The following is a 24,468-nucleotide window of genomic DNA, read 5'->3' on the forward strand; positions in this document are numbered from 1 at the left end:
CCCTTTTTAGTTTTTTGGAATATAAAGGGATGGCATGTACAGTAATACTATTAAACAGACTTTACACCGAGAAGCCAAATAAGGCTTCTGTTTCCCTCTCGTACGTTCTTTAGTAAATACGATTATACCTCGCAATTAACGGAGAAGTGAAATATTAGCTCATATATTCGTTTATGCATTCTTAGTTTACTCTTCAAAGAAGTAAGCTTTTTATAACAACTTTATAAAACTAATTAACTCTTTGTTTGAGTGGTCAAGATGATAGAGCGGGGTGGTCCTACCTCATAGTGGATCTAATTACAAGAGCTGCCCGTTATGTGTGATTTTTGTTTCATTCCTTTTTTCAGTCTCTTAGTGAGCGGGAACCCTACACTTACATTCTTGTTGCTCGTGGCTGGAGATGACTTTCCCTGTATTAAATGGCTTCCATTTTCAGTGGGGCATTCCGCGCACGAACAACGGCTGTAGCTGCGCTAAGTGAACTAGAAAAGAATTTAGTGGACGCGCTATATCAGCTTATTAATTCTGATCCAGTTTCTGCGTTACAGAAGAGTTCTTTATTCAGAATACTCTGGCGGAATTGCACAACTCTTTCCTTTCTTGCACGTTCCTCATTATTATATGATAAATGCGGAAGGATAAATGAGAATAGACTTCACAGAATCCACTGGTTTTCCTGTTTTCTGGTTTCAAGAACTATAGTGAAGTGAAAATCGAGATTGAATAGAATTTTTGCGAATATGTGGCATATCGTCATATTGTGACAACGGTCGCGGAAGCCTACGCTCACTTAAAAAATAATCATTTCTTCGAAAGACATGTCTTGTAACAGTGCGATTTTACAGCTACCAAATTATGACATGTATTTTTATCAGACAGGCTACATTATAAATTTCCAGGTAAGTAATACTCCTTTATTTATTATGAGCTACAACTTCCTTATCGGGTTCGAATAATCAGCTGATCAAATGCAGTTTACGTAATTATTCAGTGACAGATGTACCGGTTAGTTTCATTCTACAAATGCTCTTTAGAGACAAAGGGAACTTTCCTTGTGAATTACGTTATCAGCCATTTAACACCTACTGCATGATTAAAGCTCCCTTTAGACTTTTACATGAAATACGATATTAAACTATAAGGTGATTCCATGATGATGACACAAACTTTCAAGGATGCTGGAAAAGGGTAAATGTATCAATTTCAGGCAAGAGATTCTGGTCCAGAAAGGATTGAGTCGAAAGTTACAAAGGAAAATCGTTGCGATACCTCTGACAGCGGAATATATACATCGGTAACGTTATGCATCTACACTCATTTCCCGCAGCCCATCTCATAGCGCTTGGTAGAGATTACCCGGCACCATTATCAGTCATTTCCTTTGCTGTTCCACTCGCAAATAGGGAAACACCACTGCCTATATGCCTCAGATTTTGTTGCTAAGATTGTAGGGTAGCCAGTATGAACCAAAACAAGATAGAAACACCTAGTAAACATGGGCACTAAAATGCGTACGTCAGACGCTGTGAGCACTTTTTCATCTCCGCTACCGTGAAAAAAACACATACCGAACAAGTGCTCATAGCTCTGAAGGTATGAATTTTAGAGCCCATGCTCACTAGTCATTTTTATCTTGTTTTCGTCCATACTACCATCACTGGAAATTGCCTACCCTCCGATGTCAGCAGCTACGGTACTGGTACATGTATTCCACTGAGAGATGTATCAGAACGATTTTCTCTAATACCTTCGACTCGTTCGCTTCCTGACTAGCGTCCATTACCTGAAATTGAAACATTTACCCTTTTCCATCATCCGTGAAAGACTGTAACATCATCACGGAATCACCTTGTATTTTCACCCACGTCATGACTGAATGTTTCCCAGTGTCTTCTTTGATAAATTTGTCATCCATTCACCTTGGTACATGTGACAACGTGTCCATATCATTTTCATTACGCTCATAACTATGTTCTCTACTCTAAACCGTTACTTTACAGATTTGTCTGTTTTCTTGTCGGCTCTAATGCGTATTCACAAGGCTCGCTGAAGAATTCTCTGTTTCTGTATGGTCTTCATATTAAATGTCTCGCTGCCATTATTAAAAATTGGTACAAACTTTACTTATGTATCGCACATTGAAATAATAAAAATAAAGTAGTAGTCGACCCCGTTACGGGCATTTTTTTTTATCTGCAGGTATTTCACTACCATGGCACGATCAGTGCCATCGAGCCTTGTGGATGACATCGGACGTTCACTGAGGCTTTTTGCAGATGATGCTGTGGTGTATCGAAAGGTTTTAACAATGGAAAATTGTACTGAAATGCAGGAGGATTTGCAGCGAAACAGGGGATGACAAACTAACGGCCGAAATACTAAATGACTTTTTCCAAAGCTGTTTCACAGAGGAAGACTGCACTGTAGTTCCTTCTCTAGATTGTCGCACAGATGACAAAATAGCAGATATCGAAATAGACGACAAAGGGATAGAGAAACAATTAAAATCGCTCAAAATAGGAAATGCCGCTGGACCTGATGGGATACCAGTTCGATTTTACGCAGAGTACGCGAAGGAACTTGTCCCCCTTCTTGCAGCGGTGTACCGTAGGTCTCTAGAAGAGCGTAGCGTCCCAAAGCATTGGAAAAGGGCACAGCTCATCCCCGTTTTCAAGAAGGGACGTCGAACAGACGTGCAAAACTATAGACCTATATCCCTAACTTCGATCAGTTGTAGAATTTTGGAACACGTATTATGTTCGAGTATAATTAATTTTCTGGAGACTAGAAATCTACTCTGTAGGAATCAGCATGGGTTTCGAAAAAGACGGTCGTGTGAAACCCAGCTCGAGCTATTCGTCCACGAGACTCAGAGGGCCATAGACACGGGTTCACAGGTAGATGCTGTGTTTCTTGACTTCCGCAAGGTGTTCGATACAGTTCCCCACAGTCGTTTAATGAACAAAAAATGGTTCAAATGGCTCTGAGCACTATGGGACTTAACATCTATGGTCATCAGTCCTCTAGAACTACTTAAACCTATCTAACCTAAGGACGTCACATAACACCCAGCCATCACGAGGCAGAAAAAATCCCTGACCCCGCCGGGAATCGAACCCAGGAACCAGGGCGTGGGAAGGGAGAACGCTACCGCACGACCACGAGATGCGGGCATTTGATGAACAAAGTAAGAGCGTATGGACTATCAGACCAATTGTGTGATTGAATTGAAGAGTTCCTAGATAACAGAACGCAGCATGTCATTTGCAATGGAGAGAAGTTTTCCGAAGTAAAAGTGATTTCAGGTGTGCCGCAGGGGAGAGTCGTAAGACCGTTGCTATTCACAATATACATAAATGACCTTGTGGATGACATTGGAACTTCACTGAGGCTTTTTGCAGATGATGCTGTGGTGTATCGAGAGGTTGTAACAACAGAAAATTGTACTGAAAAGCAGGAGAATCTGCAGCGAATTGACGCATGGTGCAGGGAATGGCAATTGAATCTCAATGTAGACAAGTGTAATGTTCTGCGAATACATAGAAAGATAGATCACTTATCATTTAGCTACAAAATAGCAGGTCAGCAACTGGAAGCAGTTAATTCCATAAATTACGCATTAGGAGTGATTTAAAATGGAATGATCATATAAAGTTGATCGTCGGTAGAGCAGATGCCAGACTGAGATTCATTGGAAGAATCCTAAGGAAATGCAATCCGAAAACAAAGGAAGTATGTTACAGTACGCTTGTTCGCCCACTGCTTAAATACTGCTTAGCAGTGTGGGATCCATACCAGATAGGGTTGATAGAAGAGATAGAGAATATACAACGGAGAGCAGCGCGCTTCGTTACAGGATCATTTAGCAATCGCGAAAGCGTTACGGAGATGATAGATAAACTCCAGTGGAAGGCTCTGCACGAGAGACGCTCAGTAGCTCGGTACGGGCTTTTGTTAAAGTTCCGAGAACATACCTTCACCGAAGAGTCAAGCAGTATATTGCTTCCTCCTACGTTTATCTGGCGAAGAGACCATTAGGATAACATCAGAGAGATTAGAGCTCACACAGAAGCATGCCGACAATCCTTCTTTCCACGAACAATGCGAGACTGGAATAGAAGGGAGAACCGATAGAGGTACTCAAGGTACCCTCCGCCACACACCGTCAGGTGGCTTGCGGAATATGGATGTAGAGCCAGGTATCTCTTACTTCTAACTACGTGTTCTACAAGCTTTACATTATGTTCCTTTAATACTGACTCTATCGCTTAGAAATAACTGTTACATAAAGAGGAGGTGAAATACTCTGATGCAAAAACACATTTGGTATTCAATCTTGAGAAGTAAAACAACAATGACGGGTTACAGGCAGTTATATTTAAATTTATGCTACTGGTAGCAACGAACCTGAAAGAAGTGCTTGGAGACGGATGGAAGAAAGAACTTGATAGTATGCGAGTAAAGAAGAGAGGGAGGGGAGAAAGCGCTGTGGAAGTATAACTGAAAGAAGATGGAACCATTTGCTTTACTGTTTGACAGAGAGAAGCTTACCACGTATGTAATTTTGTATAGAAAAGTTATGAGTTTGACAAAAGGATGTGCTGCAGGTTTTTTTTATTAAATGCAAACATGCAGTCAGTTGAACGTACATTGCAAGTGTCGTCTCCCAAAGGCAGCAGCAACAAGAAAGAGTTCGCGAGTCTTTTTGTTGTATGTAAAGGCATTGCTAAGTACTACATAGGTGAGACCTTGTATTTAGATTATGAGAAGATCATAGCTACATATCTGATGCGATATACTGGGATCCACGCGTCGTGAGGAGACGATGAAGAAGGTATTCAGTATGGCAGTCACGTAATGTGTCTGACAGCAATCGGTCAGTGTGGCCGTGCGGTTCTAGGCGCTACAGTCCGGAACCGCGCGACCGCTACGGTCGCAGGTTCGAATCCTGCCTCCGGCATGGATGTGTGTGCTATCCTTAGGTTAGTTAGGTTTCAGGAGTTCTAAGTTCTAGGTGACTGATGACCGTAACAGTTAAGTCCCATAGTGCTCAGAGCCATTTGAACCTTTTTTTTTGTTGTTGTCTGACAGCAACCTACTGAGCATATGAACCACATATGTTGTAAAATATGAGTTTTGAGAACTAGTTGACTTAAGGGCACTTCAGCTGTGAGTGATGGGTCTGGCTCCACCGCAGCACTTTTATCCCTTTATAAATTAAATTCATGTACATTCTTTATTCTAGCTCATCAGACGCCACCTGAGTTATTCCTGAGCACGTTCTTTGCGGAACTTCACAACGGTACTACGGCTTTACGTTGAGTGGGGGCATGGATTTTTTGGTGCCACTCTCTTCCGAATTTGTTGCTCCAGCCATTCCCGCACACTGTTACATTTCTGTTCGCAGCTTATCGTCATGCATGCAACATGTTAATAAAATCATCTAAATTTCAATTTTTTTTTAAATCCGAAACCTCATATTCCTTCGAGTTCTTGAGACACACACCTGACTAATGGGTTGCACCTATATACTCCACTTAAAGCTATACTTCGTTCAGTCGGGTCGTAATCGACATATGATCTCACTGTAGAGCACGTGTCGAATTCTTAATACAAAAAATCTTGAGTTCACTACCTCTTTCGCACTTCGCAACTTTCGGATTCCATCAATGTCAAAGCAAACACTTTCTTCCTTCGTCTTTGAAGAGATCAAGACAGCAACGCACTGTCTATTTTGGGATGAATGTGCGTAGACCAAAATTATCGATGGTGTGAATATGATTACTTTCCACAGTTTTATCTGTCTGTTGATTTACGTCGTGTTTCGTCTGTACAATGATTTTGGAGAACTGCAGATTCAGTTTATTGACCTTTTATGATATATTCGACTCCCATTGTCCGATAAATTTTGAGTTCGTTGCATTTAAGAGAGCTTCATACACAGGTATCAAAATATGTACCATTATGACCCATTGTGTGGACGGCTTGTAAGTTCACTGATATTACTGAAAATGCATGGAGCAGAGCAGATATTTAATTCGGGTATTTATATCCCTCTACAATCTAAGATGAAAGATGGATTAATTTTCTTACAGGATATCCAGGATATCATTTCTTAAAATGTAGTAACCGGGAAATAATCAATATACTACTCCTACCGAGTATGTTCATTTTATTAAGTAATATGCAATGATTATTACACATTCATACGATGGTTTTTATTCGAACACCTTCAGCTACATTTGAATCGACGCTTCGCAAGCCAGGGCACTGTACAAGTGGATAGTTTATTGCATTGTTATTGTTCATTTCGTTCAATATTCGCTTCACCAACAGGAAGAGCGTGAAATGACTTCTTGGAAGCCTTTGCATCACGGTATAACATCTGCTGTCCAATATATACGGTTCTGAAGTGATGTGTAATGCCGTACCAGCAGAACTGTTAACTGCCTACCCGGAACACACTTTTGTTCCACATATGGAACAGTTATTTGTGAAACTATCATCATATTTTTCTCCTTGTAGCAAGACTCTGACTTGTTTCGATTTGTTTTATCTGTGAGAATAAAAAAAAGAAGAAACAGGAATCTTACTCAAGAATACGTTGCACGAAACTCTTACGAACATACACGTTGTACTTCCCTGAATTCTCTCAACATATAGTTGTTTTCCATTTTTCCTGTGTTCAGCTGAAACGTGTTCTTTTTGTTTCTTAACATTATACTTAGCTATTATAACAAGCAGTCATTAGTAATGGTTAGATCAAGTGCTGCCTTTTTTCTTATAAACATGTGCATTACTCTCCACTTATCAAAATTTAAGGTATGCTATACACAGTAAACAATGAGAACTATGTGTCTAAATCATTCTAAATTTAGCTTTTTAGCACTGATAGTTTCGTGTACACAACATTATTGCTTACGAAGCACTTACGAAAGTTTCTAACAACCTGATCAATTTAATGAGAAGACTCATTCTGGCTATGAGCATTTCCAAGGCCAACTTTGAGTAGTGCTCGGCGACCAGGATAATTTACTGTGTCTACATGTCATGAAGTTTCTGAGTCAGTCAGTAAAGGAGCAAGTTACTCCGTTCGTATAACTTTACTGGTCTAACTGTTCAGTCGACACTACTGTGCAAAGCTAAACGCCTTTTGGAAATTACGGAAACAGAATCTACTATTTGTCTGCGACTCCAGTTTGCAAGATACGGGTTGCAAAAAAGCATGCTGTGACTGACATAAGTGTTGCTTCGTAATATTGGCTGATTTTTAGATTAAAGTTTTACTCGCCCCTGGAACAAAATTATGGGCTCATTAACAGCTGAATTAGGCACCTACCAAGTAGATTGACACACAATTTTTCGCCATTATAACAACCACGATACATCATTGTAGGGATTCAACGAGAAAGTGAAATCGTTAAGGAGACGTTTAGATCTCAGATAGGTCAATCGCCGCCCACAACTGACAGACATCTGTCTCAGCCACGTCCAAAACGTGCAGATCTGTCTAGGCGGCACCCTAAATCTGTTCATTAGGTTTTAGTTCAGATGATCTTGGAAACATCTTAAGTACCCACATGTCAGTGGGGCACACCTCAAACCATTCTGAGGCAACTCTGGAGTGGCAGGGTGATGCACTGTTGTGCTGAAATTGGAAAACGTCTGTGAGTTGCTATAACCGAATATGCGGATGAACATCGTGGCACACTAAATTTCTTTATAGTTCACTGGTGTGAAATGATGATAGTTAATTCCAATTTAAACAATACCCATACGAGGATGGCTTCACCACCTATAATGAACAGAGCCCTACTGGCAAGTGGGATGCATCGTCTCGTGTGGTTTTCAACATAACACCCTACTACCGGTCTATACCAGTCTGTACCCCAACTCATTTATTTGCATATTCCGTTTATCATAAATGTGATCTCTTGTTAAGCTATGGGACTGTCATTTTTTAAATTATGGGACATCAGTACATGAGGCCAGATGTCCTTTCTCTATACTTGAAATGTCCATTTTTACGTTCCAGAGCCTAGCGAATTACTCTGCCGTGTGACGTGTGGAGAGCGGAGGTATAGGTGTGACTACACATTACATCACTGACCAGCTTGGTTATATGTCGACTCACCGATTTCTGTTGTCCGGTACTGAAAAGGCAAATCATTTACTGTCTTATGCCCTGTTTGTTCCATTGTTAAAATCCGCGATGGTGGATGACCATCCCAGTCTTAAACACGTCGCTGGTAAAGGCAGTTGTCCTTGACGCAGCGGTAATCTCTTGGCACTGTGGCACGCTACAGTTCCTGGGCCGGCACAATCTCGTAAATGGGATGACCGTAGACTATAAAACCATGATGTACTGCCGAAAAACTGTCCTGATATTGCGCAGCTGCTCCATCCGGCTTTCAGCTGTCATGTCAAGACCCAATACACGATCTGATGACATCTCAATCACATGACAGTATTCATCGTGGCATCAGAGGTGCCGCATTTCTAGAACAGCATATATCTCCAACTGAGTTACCCATGTGTGTACTGAGAGTACTACACGATCAGAAAACGAAGAGAGATAACGATGACGAGTTTTCGTTGGTAAAAAAGTGTCCACCATAATAGGCACTATTAGAATCTGTGGTCTATTGTTTCACTTTCGAGCTTTTAAAAAAGCAACTTTTCCTCCGAGGTTATGATCATCTGAAAGTAGTTTGTATATCTTTTGTCCACGAGGAATGCGAGTTGATACTCTTCACACGAACATCGACAATTGCTGTTGTATTTCGTGACGGCGCTTCTGTGCGATATGATCGATTGAGGGCACTTATATACATTGCCTCTTTCCTCCTGTTCTAAAGGAGTCTGTTTTTCTGCTTGAAAAACTGATAGTGCTTATGTCTAGGCAGTTTCAACAGAGATTAGTGTGACGATGACATTTCCATTACTCATGTCCAAGACGTCTGCAAACCCAAAATTATTTTATGCTTCTGGTATTACAAAATACATGACATAGGTTTTTAGTGATTATTAAATTTCTAATATAATGACATTGTTCACGACAGCATTTTACGTGTGCATGCTGAGGAAAGCGTGAAGCACATGCGCCAAGTTACATATATAAAGGCAATGTGTGAAAGTTCCACAATAATTTGAAGCACTGTTTTGCTTGTTTTTGGAAGAAAATTAGCCATCTTAATCTTTAAAGAAAGCCAACTTTTAATATGAAACACAAACTAGTAAATACAAAATTGAAATAAAACTATTACACATATTTGGCTCTGAAATATTTTTTGTAAATTTTATCTGCAAATATATCATCAGAGCTGTTAGTTTCCCTTTATTTAGATGAACCTTCCTATTTCTGTGACTGTTTGTGAAGGAAGTTAGCATACGATTCACGGCCTTTCAAGTTTCCTTACCTGTAAGAAGAGTGATTAAAATTCTGTGACTCTGGTCAGTATTACGTCTCAGTAAAATTGACTCGTCCGAACTCCGTTAGCATTCAGTTTTCTTGTTGTTGACATTTTAAACCACTCTTAGTGGTGCTTTAATGCAAATAGCAATCTCGTTCTAAATATACGGTTGCAGCTACTGCCGCGGCTATGAGAGTAATTAGTGCATGTTCCCGTTGTCGGCTACGATCCCTTAACTGCCGCTTTTGTCACTTAAATGATGAAGCATTTGCTAATGGTTCATTGGCGCATCAGATATAAAACGGAGGCTAATAGGCTTGTTGACTTGCGATTCGAAACGCGTGTTCCCCGGTCCATCCCCTCCCCTTCTCGGCGTACGTGACTCAGATTCTCTTCCCAGATCTACTTGTCCTGAATTTCTATCGTCTTATTAGCAAACCACGGGAATATGCTTTAAAATTTAATCTAAGTTATGAACAAAAAATCCACATGAAATTATAAAGCTTAACTATACCGCCACTGCGAAGTCCGTGTTCCTTCACATTCTTCCGATGTACGAGGAAGCCGTTAGCGGGTTTCCAAGATTACAAGCAAAGTTATAATTATGTTTTAAGTGTTGGGATAATATTATCGAGCTTCTTTGTAGATCAGTAGCTGTAAAGTACTCGTCAGCTCCCCGCAGAGCTCTCCAACTTGTAAGTAGGGCATCATCCTCAGGCTGCTGTGCACGTTTCATAGCAAACGTTGCGGTCTGCGTGTCTACGTCGGCAGTTTATTAATCACAATTCAGCGTTAGAATAAACTCTAATTTATTTCTCGATAATGCGTTGACTCTCCCCTCCTCCACAGCTCCTTTCCTTGTTCTTCCTGCACCGTTTGAAGTTCTGAGGGACTCCTGTTAATGTAATAATAGTACTATACGCTGGTACTTCTCGCTAGAACTTTAACCCGTAATTTTCTAATAATTCACCAAGCAACCGTAATATATATACCTTTTTCAGTCGGTCGACGCATAAAATTTTCGTGATTGTAAATTTTTGTTTCGAGACGATCGCGTGTGGGACGTGTTTACAACAAAGTGTTACATTCGGCAACTTCGGTAATAAACAAGTTATTAACATAAGAAATATAAATTCACACACTCCCTGTCATGCAGATCACTGATAAACTAAACAGGATTTTTAAAATAAGGTGTCCTGTATTCTTACAGGAGATGGTACTGGTCAAAACTAGCAAAGGAGAATCATATAAACATCTGTCAGGAAACAATACTTGTTGATATGTGTAAAATTTGATGGTTACTAGTACAAGAGGTACTCAGTGTGGTAACGTCTCATTCTTGTACATCCTTCAGCCCCTATTTTAAAGGAATCACTAACTCATGCACAGACACTTGACTGCAATGAGTTGTGGTCAGGTCTGTTGTAATTACATCTTCTAAATGGGTGTGAAACACGCCAGTATCTTTAACGCTAGCAATACCAACGCATTATCCATAGCGCGTAATACCAATGGGGGAAAGGGGGTACCTTGTTCCCACCACCGAAAGGACCTAAAAAAACAAATTTCGTTAAGTAAGTTTAACTGTTATTAACAACATACTTTTTTTTAATAGGTACTGATTTATAACAAGGGTACAGAACCTGAAAATATCCTTTAGTACAATGTGAGCCATAACAACGCATTTCGCCGGCCGCCGTGACCGAGCGGTTTTAGGCCCTTCAGTCCGGAACCACGCGACTGCTACGGTCGCAGGTTCGAATCCTGCCTTGGGCATGGCTGTGTGTTATGTCCTTAGGTTAGTTAGGTTTAAGTAGTTCTAAGTTCTAGGAAACTGATGACCTCAGATGTTAAGTCCCATAGTGCCCAGAGCCATTTGAACAACGCATTTCCCTTAATGTTTGCTCTGGGTAGAGGGATATGTTATGACAATAAAAAAAAATTTAAAAATACCAATTGCTGTTCATTTCCATTCACAACATACCTTTTAAAACTGTGTAAACGTGTAAGAATGGTCTTAAACCAGAAAATGTTGAAATGAAATTTGCAGTAAAAAGTCTCATTCACTACTAAGACTTAAATTTTTTGGTTAAGCTTTACTGAAAAATTTAAAACGGTTGAGGACTCTGATATAAGAAACCATACATAGTGTACTCCGGCCGTCTTCTCTCACAATTGTAGCATTTTTCTCACACAATTTTGCCAAATATTTCGAAACGAACATTAATAAGCGTTGTAAAGCATTTTTCGTCTCTTTAAGGGCTTTCAAATCCCATCAGAAAAGTAGAGTCTCCCATAAAAAGGCACACTTGCTTCAATATCTCGGCTGATGAAAGAGTTTAGAGTACCTAGATTTGCAAGTATACTCCGCATGTCATCTAATTGTGTGTCATGGAAAGCACATCTCATGGTTTTTGAAATAGACTACAGTCCGAAGACTAGTTTGAAGCACCTCTCCACCCTAGCCTATTCTGTGCAACTCTCTTTACTTCTACATTACAAACACAGCCTAAGTCTATTCTGACATGTTAAGTGTACTCACGTATTAAATTTACCTCTACAGTTTTATATCCCCCCCAACCCCTCACTTTTCCCTCAATTGTCAGTTTCGTAATTCCTTGATGGCAGAGGATGCATCCTATCAGCTGGAGCTTCATAAAAGGGTTACTAATACTTAAATTTGCTTTCGATATCAACTATTACCTCTATTTCAGAATATTACCGAACCATCAGTTTAATAAGTCATAGTTGCAAAATAATGGTACGAATTATTTACAGAAGAATGGGAAAACATTATAATCCAACCTCGATCATGATCAGTGTGCGTTCAGGAAAACATGTGAGGAAATATTGCCACAATGACCTACCTTAGATCATGATGCGAAAGATTATTCATAACTTTTACTGAAACCATATTGCAGCTATAACAGCCGAAGGCTATGATAGGGAATCATTAAATGAGAAGAGAATGAGATAGGGCTGTAGCGTATTCCTGATGTTATTCAATCTGTGCACTGAAAAAGCTATGACAATACAAGCAGAAATTTAAAAACGGAATTACAGTTCATGAAGAAGAAACGCTCTCTCTGAAGTTCACTGACAGCTTTTAATTTTGAAATACTTTCAGAGACGACGAAGGAGGTGTAAGAGCAGTTGATCAGAATGGAGTCTTGAAAAGAAATTATAGGATGAACACTAACAAACGTGAAACAATGTAGTGAAATGTAGTCACATTAAATCAGGTGATTCTAAGGGAACGGGATTAAGAAATGGAACCCTAAAAGTAATAGATAAGGTTTGCTATTTGGGCAGCAATATAATGACGGCCGAAGAAGAGAGGAGATAAAATGCAGACTGGCAATAGCAAGAAAATAATTTTTGTGAGAAATAGACACTTTTTAACATCAGATATAAATTTAAGTATTGATAAGTCTTTTCTGAAATTATTGGTATTGAGTACAGGCTTGTACAGATGTGTAATTAGACGACTGACAGCTCAGGGAAGAAGAGAATAACGCTTTTGAAATGTGGTGCTACAGAAGAATGCTAAAGAGTAGATGCGTAGATCGTACAGCTCGTGAGGAGGTACCGAATCGCACCGGAGAAAAAAGCACTTATCACACTGACCAACTTAAAGAAGGGATTGGGGGATAGGGCGCAGAAATTTAATAACGATAAATGGATTGAACACAAATTAGCAGATAAAGTAGATCTCTATACAGAGGTACCGATTGACGCGTAACACGTACTACAGGAAATACTTATCGCGTGGTGAGGTGATGATAAAACCACATAATTTTTATAGAAAAAATGGAAGTAAGAGAGACCAAAATTCTTAATCGAGGATTTCAGATCTTTGAGCTGTATTCATATATAGAAATACTGAATAGAGTGGGAATCTTAATATGGTATTGATTATTTCACCGACGAACGATACAAACATACATAAATACCAATTCTTTCGGATATTAACTGGGACGGTCACAGAGATCAACTGCAAATAACGAAGGTCTTCAAACGAGATTGGTTGCAAAATATTGTGCCACCTGTTCTAACATAATGGTCAAATTTGTGAGACACATACCAAATTGGATGACCAGGGAATATTGAGCGTATACCAAGAAGCACAGCACGAATGGAAACAACTGTTTTTAACATTTTGATGGTATCAAAGACAAGGTGAAAAACTTGTGCTGACACACTCTTCAAAAGGGACACCAACTATTCTGTGAATGTCTATTTCCAAAGCTCCAAGATCTATTTTAATTTAGGAATATATTTCAGCTTCCCACGTATCACTTTCTTAGGGATAACGAATACACATAATAATTACCAGGCGCACAAAGCCCTTTAAAAGTCACGTATGCGAATGGAAAGGGGAGAAACTCCGACTCGTGCTTCAGTGGGAAGTATCCTGTGCCATACAAATCACAGTGGTTCGCAGAGTCTTCAATCATGAGAACAGAAAGCTACTTCCTTAACGTATGAAATCTTTTGGTCGGCTATAACTTCTCGATCTGTAATCTATCCAGGACCACATGCTTCCTCGTTGTGATTAAATTGTATGCAAAACACTACACGGACGTTTTCATGGCCCCCTATATTACTTGACGTCAAGCCAGCTGAGCCCATCTCGGTCGCCATGATGTGAGTGGTCTGTGCCTCGGTACAACTTGGACAAATCTTCACGAGTTATGACGGCGGCTGAGCGGCGGTCGCTCAGGATGACTGCTCAACGCTTTCTATTCCTTGTAGGCAATATGTTATAACATATTGCTCAAGAGTGCGTACATAACCTTCAGCATACCACAAGCATTGGAAAAGAGGACTACCAAAATGGCGGATGATCACTATTCTGAAATTATCTACATATAACGTGAAGTTTTTCTTAGCTAGAGTTAGCCGTCACATAGCTTCTTGTTATCCTACAGCAACCGTTACACATTTGTTGCCGCTCTCTGAGACAGTGTTATGCATTTGTGTCTCACCGAAAATAACAGTAATACAATCCACTCTAAGATTTCCGGTGAGATACAAATTCATGAAGGCCAAAAAAACGGGGCGTAGAATATCGTCAACGTACCGCTGCGCTCTAAGGGTGCCGCGAATAACCGCCAACGAGGTCCTGCTACGAAGTAAAATGCATCCCAGACCATCATGTCGGACTGTCGTCCGTGTGGCGGGCGACAGTCAGGTTGGTACCCTACCACTGCCCGGGACGTGTGCAGATACGTCTCCGGCCTGGAACAGCCTTCACGGGAGCAGAAGCGTCTTCAGTGATGAGTCCCGTTATGAACTGAGCCCCGATGACCAGTGAAGGGGTGTCTGGAGACGCCCCCACGCAATGGAGGAATACCAACCTGACTGTCGCCGGTTACACTACCTGACAACCAGGACTGATCGTCTGGGGTACCATTTCTTTTCATAACAGGACCCCTTTGTTTTCATCTGTGGCATCCCTATAGTACTTCAATAGATCGACGATATTCTACCCCCTGTTTTGTTGCCCTTAAAGGCAAGCCGTCCTAGGCTTACATTTCAGCAAGATAATGCCCATCCGCTCTTCGTGCTTGGCAAACTCTACCTTGGCCAGCAAGGTCGTCGAATCTCCCCCCAATTGAGAAAGTATCGAGTATTATGGGCCGAGCCCTCCAAACACATCGGGATATTGACGGCCTAACGCTCCAGTTCGACAGAATATGGCACGATACCCCTCAGGACGATAACCAACAAATATGTTAATCAATGCCAAGCTGATTAGCTGCTTGCATATTGGTCAGAGGTGGGCCAACGCATTATTGACTTGCTTCATTTGTGAAGCTCTTTCTCTTCATTAAATCATCCAGTTATTCTGAAATTGTGATAATTTTTTTGTCTGCGTGTGTACAACACATCTACCGATATCTGTCCCATTCGTATAATTTCTTCGGGGTGCATTGTTTTTTTTTTCACAGATTTAAATGTTCTTACTCAGAAAATATTCCAGATTGTGGCTTCGAAACATAAGCATTATCTTAACTTTCCTACTTCCTTTTTATAACGTAGATATTAACGAGATATGTTTTCAATGTCATTCGATCCTAAATGACGAAAACCACTAGTGATTTCTCCATTAGCAGTTTCATAGCAATAGGAAATAGTGTATCGTATAATGAATTAATGGTCAGTATACGATGCACCGTTTCGAAGTTTATTCAGCATGCAGGACTGAATGGTACTGACTATTGCTCTTGATACTATCTACTTTATCACATTAAAGTGGTAAAGTTAAGTGAGTGAAACAAACTGTTTGTTCATTAAATGGCGTGTGCAACAATATTCGCATTGATAAACGGGTATCTCTCCAGAAAACATGAGGCCCGAATAGACTGGTCAGTTAATTTATTCACTTCCCAGAGCGTATTTGCGCTCATTACACCAACATAATTACAGATATTTGTCAGACCAAATAACGTTAAAAACGCAATTAAAAGTTAATTTGCGACGAAAGAAAATTTCTGCATGTCCACCCTGTAAATTCCATTTATAATGCAGTATCTACCAACACTGAAACCGCCATAATAATAATTTTGTAGTATACAGACACTTTTGATTATGAGTATGCTCTGAGTATCTCCAGAAGGTTTATGGAGTAATCCCAATGATTTTCTCGACTTGATTGATTAACGGTGTTCTTCCAGGTGTAAAGCCAAGTTCTGGTTTCGATTTTTTGTACAATACTTGGACAACTGATTCAATCGTTTTCTTGAGGTGCTACAAGTATTTCTATTTTGTAAACAGCTACACGTGACAGATTTTGCAACAATTTTACGTAACAACAATATTCGTAACACCTGAAGAAGACGACTTGGTGGGTAACCCCAATTCTGTGCACAAAATGGCAACAAGAACTCGGCCGTATACCCCGAAGCACGCCATTAATTAAATGGAGTATGATTTTACTGACATCATATGAGTTCGTATTGTCCAAAACTGTATATTCAATGAGTGAGTAGTAGAACGGGGGGAGGGAGGGGGGCGGAGGTGATTATACTGATAGATGCTTTGTTCGCCACATAAAATATGGCTGTTTTCGGAGTACAAATGGAAACATGCATGAAATTGTGCAGTTATCACGTCATTACACAGAAATCAGTTAATTGGATTGGTTTTTCTACAAACTGTATGCTTCGATGTTCTACATGATGTTTTATTGCTAAACATTCAACAGAAAATGTTAATCAACTATTCCATCAAAAACTGCTGTAAAACAGTGCAGTGCGTTGTCACCTTTCCTCTAAATTGTTGTCTTGGATGAGATAATGAGTAAGGTGGCAGAAGCCCACCAGGCTAGCCGCGCGTTCTAACGCGTTGCTTACCGAGCGGGAAGGCGTGCTGGCCCCGGCACGAATCCTCCCGGTGGATTATTATCGAGGTACGGTGTGCCGGCCAGCCTGTGGATGGTTTTTAAGGCTGTTTTCCATCTTCCTCGGCGAATGCTGACTGGTTCCCCTTATTCCGCCTCAGTTAAACCATGTCGGCGATTGCTGCGCGAACACTGTCTCCACAGACGTGTACATCATCTTACTCTACCACGCAAACATTTGGGGCTACACTCGTCTGGGGGCCGAACTGCACAATAACCCTGGGTTCGGTGCGGGGTGGCGGTGGGATAGGTGGACTGCTGAGGCCTGTTGTGTGGATGTGAACCACTGAGGGCTACGGCGGGACGAAGCCTCTCTGTCGTTTCTAGGTCCCCGGATTAATGCACAATACACAAGTTGGCAGAAAAAACGGGAGAGGACTAGATGAAAGCTATGATGTTTGCGGATGACTTTATGAGCTCAGGAAAAGGGCAGGAGGAGATTCATGAACAGCTGGATGGATGGTAAGAAACTGTAAGGCAGTATGGAATGAAATTTAATGTAAAGAAATGCGAGTTCCCCGTTACAACTAGAAAGAAAGATAGACCAACTACTAGAATAAGGATTAGAGGTGAACAAGTGAAGGAGATGTGAAGTTCAAGTACTTGGGAAGCGTGAAAGAGAAAAATTGGAGAAATGAGAAAGGGATCAGTGAATGTGGCAGACAGGCAGATGCACTATTAGAAGTCTCGTTTGGAACAAATACGTTCCACAAAAATGCAAAGAATCAATGTATATAAGTTGCTACATCTCAGTACTGACCTATGCATCTAAAACACGGGTAAAAAGAAAAGAGATTTAAACATATTACAGGCACGTGACATGAACTTTCTCAGGAGTAGGATAGGTGTAACAAGGAAAGATAGGATGGAAATTGAAAATGTATGTGAAGCAGTGAAAGAGCAACCTTTGCAGAGCAGGATAGGAACATCAAGTCTAAGATAGTATGGGCACTTAAAGGGAATGGAAAACGAGAGGGTCCCACTATGATACATGAAATGGATATGGGAAGGAAATGACCAAGAGGAAGACCAAGGGATTAATGGCTGAAAGATGTGGAGCAGTGTGCTGAAGAAAGAGGCGAGTACTGCGCCAATTGAACACTGAAAGATTGTGGGAAAACAGAACTAGATGGCGAGGCTTATGTCCAAACAGACCCAGCGTGGGGATGGAAACTGTTCAAGATGATGACGATAATAATATTTCAACACCAGTTCCTCACTGAAATAGGAATCCACTTAGGCCATATCGGCCTGTGAGACATGTGGTGTCACCGCCAGACACCACGCTTGCTAGGTGGTAGTCTTTAAATCGGCCGCGGTCCGGTAGTATACGTCGGAGCTGCGTATCGCCAGTATCAATGATTGCAGACCGAGCGCCGCCACACGGCAGGTCTAGAGAGACTTCCTAGCACTCGCCCCAGTTGTACCGCCGACTTTGTTAGCGATGGTTCACTGACTTCTACGCTCTCATTTGCCGAGGCGATAGTTAGCATAGCCTTCAGCTACGTTATTTGCTACGACCTAGCAAGGCGCCATAGTCAGTTACTATTGACATTGTCAATCATGTATCGTCAAGAGCGACGTTCATCCTTAATGGATTAAAGTTAAGTTTTCCACCAGCTACGTCCGTTGTTTCTAAATTCTAATTTCCTTGTCCTGTTCCAGACCTCACGCCAGTCTGCGTGAGCTAAATCGCGTGCCTTTCGGCCTCCTTTAGTAACACGGTGTTGGCTCTCCTGCCAACGACAACAAGACACACCTCCAAAAGCCAGGTTTAACAGCAGAACTGCCTGAGATGAAACAGGGAATCAGAAACCGTGGAAAAACTCGCTCATTTGAGGCAGAAGAACCTCACGCAGTCTGTGAGCCTAGAAGAGGAACTGCTGTTAATAGATTTATTATCAGATTGCAGACGTTAGGCGCAACTTGGGGACCGAGACTACAAAGATAAGGGCGGAGACTGCCGACTGTCTAGGCGAGGTGAAAATGTGTGTGATCAATGAGCTGTCAGCGTGGGAACACAAGCAACCGTAAAAATGGCGGAGATCGGCACACACATGGATAGTTAAGAAGAATCCTCCATACACGGACAGCAGTAAATTAACTTATAATTAAGTAACACACAGTCCAGAGTGTCTGTTCTCGAGTAAGAAGTGTCGACATTGCTACAAGGAAGTGTCTGTGTGATGTAGACTACTCCAACGGTTTTTTCATGTTGTGTTTTCATGACAGGATACGGACACACCACTGCCTAGGTTCGGTTGAGCATGCACCACCTGCTTTAAGGCAAACCTAAGGAATTTTAGAGTTAAATATGCGTGCAACAGGAGTGGGAGACTGCAGTGCGCTGGTTTTTGCGCCATGGACACTTGATCAGGACGAAGTTGCTTGGTTCAATGTACCGATTTGCGGAAGCTGTACTTACTTGGATTTCTGCACCAAGTTTCTGCGGGCGTGCTGGAACATAGTCGCACAGGGAAGTGCGAAAACGGCTCAGACCACTATGGGACTTAAAATCCGAGGTTGTCAGTCCCCTAGAACCCAGAACTACTTAAACCTAACCAACCTAAGGGCATCACATACATCCATGCCCGAGGCGGGATTCGAACCTGCGACCGTAGCAGTCGCGCGGTTCCGAACTGAAGCGCCTAGAACCGCTCGGTCACAGCGGCCGGTCGAAGTGTGAAAATGAACAGTATCGCGGACAGTATGTACCACAGCCACGCCACTTTATGACAACATACGTTGCCCACACCGTCGTTCTGGCGGGATACTTTGGCTACAAAATTGGAATGAGGATTGGTGTTACGCAATGCGCACACACTTCCCCACCGACGTACTGCTTGCGCTCGTCGGGGCACTGGCGACAGAACAGTTCCTCAATTTTTGAAGGTCGTTGGACGACATGGAAGAGCAAGTGCTCTCTAGGGCACATAAGGTAGAAAATGCAGCGTCGCAAACATTCGTGTAACGCGTGACAGACCGAATCGACACCGTACCGGCGGAAGAACAACAGAACTGGCGAGACAGGAACAGACGCCGTGGTCCATACCAGAGAGAGCAAGGTTAGAACGAAACACCAGACGAAATACGTCATGTCGGTCGCATTCAAGTGTCGCGTAGTTATGCTCGCCTAAGGGGGGGGGGGGGGGGTGTGCGGGTTCGTGGAAATTCATGGCGAAAGATAATGAGAGGTCTCAGGGGACATCTCATTAGAAAAGGAACATCACACACGTAACGTCCGGTACTGGGGATCGCAAGCACAAGACGACACTGACCACTGTTGTGACGAACGAGATGCCTGAAAAGGCAGGCAATCCACACCCTCTCACCGAGATAAACACAGAAGGTATTAAGATCGGGACATGCCTAGATTCTGGTTCGGAAACGACGGGACTTCCGATGCCTTTTTACTTGAAACTTGTGAGGAGTGACAATAAATACCGTTAAAGGGATCCCACTAATTCCCATTTTTGAATGGATCAAAAGCGTGAGGGAGAACAAATCCTGCTATCGCTAAGCATCGGAAGAAGTAACTTTCTAGTGATTAATGTCATCGGTGGGTTATCGCTTGAGTTTATGATCGGCAGTGATTTTCCCTCGAGCAGAGCCATTGTCATGGATTGGACCACGAAAACTGTGAATAATTTGTTTAAAGATCCTGTTGTGTGGCTTGCAAAAGGCACTAACGGCGCATTTAATTTAACATGTAACGAAGAAAAGGAAATTGTTATAGATGGGCCACGGAAGCTAAAGGTAATTTCTTAGATGTAACAATAGTTCCAGGTGAGGTCAGTTTATCGTCCGCGAGGTTGTGATGGTTGATCTACGCTCCCAACCGATGAAAAGGAAAGTGACAGAAATGTTTGGGCTGCTCGTAGGTTAGACGGGTTCGAGCATGTGGTCATAGGGCTTACAGGGTCAGCAAACTTTCATGAGTACACTCTCGTGACAAAATGCGCTGCCCACCCAAATACGGGAGTCACACATCGAGAACACGCTAGTACGCAGCGCAAGATCGCTATCGAGCAGCAAGCTGACGAAACAAACGATTAGTGCACCACAAAAATATTAAAGAATTGAGATGAACCCAATACAATAATAGAGACGTCCATGCAGAGCGGAGAATGCTACGGAGATGGCCATGTCACAGAAAGACACTTTGAGGTGTACCTCGAAAATTTAGAAAGTATATAATGAGCAATTTTTTTCCATACACGGACGAACTTTAAATTTTTATACTCAGACAGTCTGAAAAAGGCCCACATATTACCGTTGCTTGGTGAATTATTAGAAAATTACAGTTTAAAGTTCTAATATGTTAAGTGCATGAGAGAGTGCATGTGATCCGTGCTGTGGCTCGGCAGGTAGAGAAAGGCTGAAGGAAGCGTCCGTGTTCGCCAGTCCAAGAGTTTACATTGCAGATGATAACAACACAGCTCAACAGAGTCAATTGCCATTTACTTTACGTTATTTTTAATTTATATGTGCTTCATTCTAATACGATGTACTCATGTTATGTTACATTGTCAAATGATACGCTGATTAGGATGACACCTACGCACTATGCTCTTGTAAGCTTCTTGCTGTAAATAACGAGAACGCACCAGGAGCACCTTGCCGCCAGAGGAGAAGCAACTTTCGTATAATTTAATCTAGGAGCGTAATGCTAGCATTGATTTACATGTTCGAAGTTAAGGGTAGGTTAATATATTTTCGTTATTATTCATGTTCTAGACAGTATGGCTAGCACAGGTGACACTATAAGAGTTATTAAAAGTTCAGGAGGCTTCCAAGGATATGCAATGTTCACCTTATATCTGATGATCGCAGATAGTGTGGTGCTATTGAAAGCGAAGGCGCCTTTTTTTTGTTTTTTTTTTTTTTTTTTGTTACTGTGAGAATCAAACCCACTGAGGAGTAGTATTGTACTACACTATGGTTAATATCATCGTGTTATTATCCAGCACCTACTATCCGTTCTGGCTTCTGTTAGTCTAAGAAAATTTTACGAACATTTGCAGAGTTAGGTGATAAACTGTTTTGAATTAATCATTGCACTTGGCATAAATGCCCCCTCGTCCCTTCTGCAATGAACGCGCTGCATAGAATTCAGATAAAACGTTCCTCTCCACAGTAAGGCTTCGTATTTCCTCGCTATGGAAATGATGTGCTGAGATATAAATAATACCATTGTCAATATCTGTTAGCAATTCATCTGCCATACATTTAATTTCCCTTATATTTTGATGAAGTAAGGTTACTGCGCCTTCTGATTTGCATTCCCCAGCAATCTTCCAACATTAGAGGAAGATTCCTCAGGCACAAAAACCTCCTAACTGACTGCATTAGAAATTGTCGTTGAGTGAGCCCAGATCCACGTACTATACCGACACTACACCAACTATCTCTTTCCAGTGCTCCACCTATTTTTAAATTTACACCAACTATCTCTTTCCAGTGCTCCACCTATTTTTAAATTTAAGTACCAGAAGAGACACCCGGTGTTTCCCAGGTATTTATTTATAGTTGTGCCAGAGACTTAATGTGCATATTTTTGACTTAAAACGCCTCTTTGCACACAACGTTTAAAACAGTATGATTGAGGACATGAACGGAGAGCTTCTTTGTTTCAGTAACATGGGAGAGAGCCACGTACATCTGGCCATGTGAAATGCAACTGACATTATATTCGACGCCCGCAACGTGCCGCATATGACCTTGCACTTTGGTAATGGTCATTGCAATGCATAAGCTTTCCCAGGAACTGCGCACGTTTAAAACTAAATGGTAAATTATAAAAAATAAGCAGGACTGGGGTACAAAAACTTAATCACATACTTCGCTTCTCATCAAAAATTCCTCTTCTATGAGAAAGGAGTAACTGTAAGTCTATGTGATCGAAGGTTTCTGAGGAGTGACATAATGCATGCCGCTCTCGTTCGGAGTCAGGTATTGCATCACTTTCGGAAAAAGTTTCCATATTGCGAGTTAAAGCCTGATGATCACGAAAAGCAGCAAGTCCTATCTGATAATCTTCATTGGATTCCTTTTTCCTTTAGCCGTTCTGGTGTATTCAGAAAGTCTCGGCCATATCCGAAGCATTTTTATTCGTAAAGAAGAGGGGCAATGTCGTTAAGTTTTTATTATACCATGAGAAATCTGTCAAAGCGTATATCCTAGCCAAGTATATTTAATATTAGCTCGTATTTGTAAAGATAAGATTATGGTGCTTAATTCTTTCACTGTCTGTAACTTCCGAAAATACATATGCCACTGAGTCAGCGTCATCTATTGGTTCTTTGGTGCACTACGAAATTAAGAGCGCCATCTACTGGTTCTTTTTTGTAGTACTCTATGATGCTCAAACAACTGAACTACTAATCTGGGCAGACGATTTTAAATAAAACTTAAAATCGTGATATGTTATTCTCTGAGATCCGGTTTTGATGAAATAAAGTATGTATATTGTTCCAAGATACGCTCAAGTTACCTGTGAAAACCCTACGAAAATTTCGTCTAGTAGTTTTGGACATTAGCGTATTCAAACAGGCAAACAGAAGACGGTTTTACAGATTTGTTATCGGTAAAGGAGATAAGAGTGTGTTTTTTGAACTTCTGTATAAATATCGGCTAGTCTAAAAATGTTGTTTGTCCCTAGTCCAGATGGTATCACAGGGCTAAACTATTTATAGCAGAAATACATTTCTTCTATACTTTATGATGGGCGGCTGGATACCCCACTTCAAACGCAGAGATAATATTTTCTATCAATAATTTGCATTCCTTAATCCTTAGAGAAGTCAGATTTATGATATCCGCAAATCATTCCAGAACAAGCTAATTTATTTATTCCATTATTCAGCTTGATGTTTTCCATAATATAAAAAAGTTGAAGACATATAGTTACCTCCCTCGTTTGTAATTTGGTCAAAAAATAAAGAGTTCATCTACCATTAAGGTGGATAGAATTATGATGAAGTAATTGTATTTATTACCAATAAAACTTCAATCCATTATGGTTGAGGAGCACCGCGACTGTGATGAATAGAGGTTTCTGGAAATACTGCAAACAGTCGCCTTTTATTTTATTCATCAATTTTTTTAATGTCCCATTACAGCCTAGCGCTTCACCATCAGATGAACTGCTGCAGACAATGAATAAGTAGGTACCACGTGATGATGAATCGTTAGGCGGTTCAAAACCGGTAATGGGACAGTAAATGAACTGAAGAACAAAACAAAAGGCGACTGGTTGCAGTCTTTCAAGAGACCTTTATTAGCAATTATGGTGATATGTTACCAAGGTTTTCTAGCTGATCGATTTTTTAGTCATCGGATGTACCATTTAAGTAATAAAGAGCTCTCCGCCTGATCTGTACACGAAACGACAATAAATGTGTATATTTGTCGCAAAGGTGAAAACTATAATTCATGGAACAATGTCAGGTGCGCTACGGGGAAACGATACGCACAATTTCTAGCACACGGCATTGCGGTTACTGCAGTTAATCTGATCCCTGGATCCACAAACTCAGTATACCGATCTGCACGCCAAAAATATACTGGAAGGTACGTGCTGGATTTGTCGTGTAATCGGCTGTGTAATAGTCTTTTCGATGCATCAACCCCAAGTCTAATTAACATATG

Source organism: Schistocerca gregaria, chromosome X, assembly GCF_023897955.1.
Source record: "Schistocerca gregaria isolate iqSchGreg1 chromosome X, iqSchGreg1.2, whole genome shotgun sequence".
NCBI lineage: Eukaryota > Metazoa > Arthropoda > Insecta > Orthoptera > Acrididae > Schistocerca > Schistocerca gregaria.